Genomic DNA, 4,510 nt, shown 5'->3' with positions numbered 1-4,510 from the left:
GTCGCAGCCGCCCCCGCCCCGCCCCCCCCGCGGGGCCTCGCCTCGGGCTGCGGATGCGCAGGCCCCACGGTCAGGGTCAGGGCGTCAGCGGCGCTGAATCGCTGACTCGGGAGGGCGGCCCGCGGACGGAGGGCACGAGCCCGCGCACACCACGCGCTCTGGGGAGCGTCCTGACGAGTAAGTGGTTAGCGAGGGGGACCCCGGCGTTGGACGGCTGTGCTGGGCCGGGCGCACGGAGGCAGGGAGCCGACTGGCGATCGAGAGCCCGCCTCGGGAGCTGCTGGGGAGCGGCCAGGACGCCTTCCTCTCGGCTGGTGGGCGTGGGGGATGCGGGCCGAGCAGCTAAGGGTCCGCCTGGGACCTACTGACCAGGGAAGCGGAGTTCCCGAGAAGCCTCAACTCCCAGCCACGGCGGGTTTGCTGTGCTAAAGTCCTCCCGTTCGGGAAAGACTGACCCCTGGGCGTGTCGATGGAGTTACCTGCATTGAGGCCCCTGTGATCTGAAATCGTCCTTAACCCTCTGAGCCCATGGGACTGAGTGGGCCAAGCCACTCTAGTTTTTTTTAAATTTTATTTATTTATGACAGAGAGAGGGGCACAGTCAGAGGCAGAGGCGGGCCCCTTGCAGGGAGCCTGACGTGGGACTCGATCCCGGGTCTCCAGGATCAGGCCCTGGGCTGATGGCGCGCTAAACCACTGAGCCACCCGGGCTGCCCTCCCACTCTCTTAAAAACTAAAATCTTGGGACGCCTGGGTGGCTCAGTAGTTGGGCATCTATCTGCCTTCTGTTCAAGGCTTGATCCTGGGGTCCTGGGATCAAGTCCTGCATAGCGCTCCTGGCACGGAGCCTGCTTCTCCCTCTGCCTAGGTCTCTGCCTCTTTCTCTGTCTCTCTCAAGAATAAATAAAATCTTAAAAACAAAACGAGCAAAGCTAAAATCTTTAGGGCACTTGGGTTGCTCTGTTGGTTAAGCATTGCACTCGATCTTGGCTTAGTTCTTGACTTTGGGGGGTGAGTTCTGTCCCCATACTCGGCATGAGGCCTACCTAAAAAGAAAACAACAAGACACAAAACCAAAAAAAAAAAAAAAAAAAAAACCATCCCCCTAAGAAACAAAAACCCCATCAAAGTCTTTTATTTGAATACTTGCAGAGCCATCCTTCACTGAGACAGGATTTGCTCTTCTTGCCCTCTTCTCCAGTTTCTCCCCTTGTGTGTAACTGGGGCTATGTTCCAGCATAACAGAGCAGGAGATGCGCTCAGGCTGAGAAGGCAGATGAAGGTACTACACCCTAAGGAGGCTGAACAACCTAACCAGCAAGTACCAGCTTGGGGACCGTGTTTGGGACTGGAGTATAGGTGCTTGATAAAGGAGAGGGGGATTCAGATTGGGTAGGGTGAATTTACTGCTTTGGGAGTATTCTTCTGAGATACAAGGTTTGACATTCTGTCAGGGACCGCAGGAGTTTGTGTGAACTTGCTACAAGGATGGCTTCTAGAAGCATGAAAGGAAGCTACGGCCCGTGCTCAGTGAGGTTGAAATTGCTGGACCCCTGACAGATGGCAGCTGAAGGCTAAACCGCTCAGGGATTGTGAAGCTGGGATACATATGATGACTTTCTAAGGTAAGAAAACCCAAGCAAATGGATATATTCCACAGGAAGCACCGACAAACACATCATTTACCAAGGCTCTAGGAATATGCTGATGAGAGGGACAGCAGCGTCGTTAAACAGTTCAGTGGTGGGGTACGTGCATAGGCCAGTGCTGACAAACAGTAAGAGTGGCTTTCATAGAAACGGATGACAGGACCCTGCAGCACTTGAGGTCAGGCGGTGGCATTGAACCATCAGAGGCCAGGTTTACACCATTTACTGTGAGCCATGAGGTTGGAGTGGCAGCCAAGGCACCAACCCACAAAGGGTTCCAGAAATGGTTGGAAGAGCCCAGTGTTTTTCGTACAAAATGGAAGGTCAGCCACCAGGAGTAGTACTCTTATTATCAAAAGAAATCAAGGCTGGATGATGGGAGGCTGAAGACGGCTCAATACAAAGGCATGATCCCTTGCCAAGTTCTAGTCAGTGTTCAGGCCTGGGACTGTCTAGTCTTTGAAGAGGAGGCCAGGTCCCCAGAACAAAGGACCATGTATGTATGGCAAGGGGATAAATATTCTTCCAGGAATTTTCGTACAGTTATTCAGCATATCTTTTACCTGTAGCTGTGCAATAAGTTACCCCAAAACTTAGTAGCATAATTGACTATTTTTGTTATCTTACGTGGTTTCTGTGGGTCAAAAATCTAGTTAAAGCTTAGCCAGATAGTGCTGGCTCATGGTGTCTCTGAGAATGCACACAAGATGTGGGTTGGGGCTGTAGTCATTTGAAGGTTGAGCTGAGCCTGGGATGTCCACTTCCAAGGCAGCTTACTCACATGCACAAGCAGGGGGAGCAGCAGGCTCCCTGCTGAACAGAGAGCCTAATGTGGGGCTTGACCCCAAGACCCTGGGATCATGACTTGGGCCACCCCGGTGCCCGGCCAGTAAGTTTTTGACCAGAGGCCTCAATTCCTTGCCTCATGGATGTTTCCATAAGGCTACTTGGGTGTTTCCATGACGTGAAAGCAAGTGATCCAGGGGAAGCAAAGCGGAAGTCACAATGCCTTTTATGACCTAACGTTGGAAGTCACACATTGTAATTGTCACAGATTGTCACAGGTCTGCCTTACTCAGTGAGGCAGGGGACTTCACAAGGGAATGACTGAATACCAGGAGGCTAGAATCATTGTGGCCATTTGGGAGGTAAATGCCTCCCACATTTGGGTAAATGTAAATAAACAAGGGGGATTGGACTCTAGGAGTAATTTGAGGAGTGGACTGGGGAAGGGGGAATATACCAAGAATTTTAATATTGTTGGATGTAGGGTCAGAGTTAACATTAGTTTCTGGATATACAAAACATAATCGTGGCTCACTGTTAGGATGGGGCCTTTGGGGAGCCAAATAAATAGAATCCCAGGTCAGGATCCAGCTCACAATGGTAACCGTGTGACATTACTCAGTTTGCAGATGTTTAATGGAATAGAATGTTTGAAAATCCATGCAGAACACACATTGCGTCTTTCATTTGTAGGATCAGAAGTATCATGATTGTGGAGGCCAAGTGGAGGTCTCTGTACCTGTTTCCATCCCTGGTCAAAATAGTAAGTATAAAACAATATCACAATCTAGGAGGAATGACGGATATTTTTATTACTCTTTTGTTGTTTCGTTTTGTTTGGTGTTTTTTTTATTCCTTTGTTTTTAAAAAAGATTTTATTTATTCACATGAGACAGAGAGAGAGAGGTAGAGACATAGGCAGAGGGAGGAGAAGCAGGCTCCATGCAGGGAGTCCAATGTGGGACTGGATCCTGGGACCCCAGGATCACTCCCTGACCCTAAGACAAATGCTCAACTACTGAGCCACCCAGGCATCCCTAATTTTATTCCTCTTAAGGATATAAAGGATTCAAGTGATGGTCCTTGTCATATTTCCATTTAATTCACCTGTCTACCCCTGCAGAAACCAGATTCATCCTGGAGGTTGGCCGAAATTTCCATAAATTCACCCAGATAGTAGCCCCAACTGAGGCTGCTATGCCAGATGTAGTCTCTTCGCTCAAGCCAGATTCATGACTTCTCAGGTACATGGTATACAAACATTAGTTGGCAAATGTGTTTCTTTCTATCCCTATCAGATACCGTTTGGATTCACATGGAGCAGACAACAGTATGCATTTCCCATTGCTCCAGGGTTGTACCTTTCCAGTCTGTCATAGTTCACGTACCACCTGGGTATCTGAAGAACATTGTGCCCATTTGCTCCTCTGATAGCTTGTCAATGGAGTTAGATTACAGGAAATGTCTGGCACATTGGAAGCCTTGGTAAGAAACGTGCATTCCATTGTTGGAGAAGATGCCTGTGAAGATTCAATTATCTGCCACATGAGAACAATTTTGAGTGCCCCAACAGTTGGGGACATGCTGGGTCCTATCATCCAAAGTAAAACATGAGTTATACCACTTGAATCTCCTGCAGAGAAGGAAGCACAATGCCTGAGAGGACTTTTCAGGTTTTGGAGACAACATATTCCACATCTCAGAACACTCTCTGCCTTGTATACCAGGTGACACAAAAGACTGCCACTTAAAAAAAAAAAAGGTTTTATTTGTTAAAGAAGGAGAGCACAGGGCAGGAGCAGAGGGAGAGGGAGAAGCAGGTTCCCTGCTGAGCACGGATCCCAACACAGGGCACGATCCCAGGACATTGAGATCACAACCTGAGCCAAAGTTCCCAACGCAGGGCTCCATTCTAGGACGTTGAGATCACGACCTGACCAAAGTCAGACTCTTAACTGACTGAACCCAAAAAGACTTCGACTTTTGAGTGTATCCCAGAATAGGAAAGTTCTCTGCAGAGCAGCAGAGTCTAAGCTGCAGTTGAAAGCAGCCTTGTTACTTGGGCATAAGACTGA

Source organism: Canis lupus, chromosome 26 (genome assembly GCF_003254725.2).
Source record: "Canis lupus dingo isolate Sandy chromosome 26, ASM325472v2, whole genome shotgun sequence".
Taxonomy (NCBI): Eukaryota; Metazoa; Chordata; class Mammalia; order Carnivora; family Canidae; genus Canis; species Canis lupus.
This window is presented reverse-complemented; position numbering follows the sequence as displayed.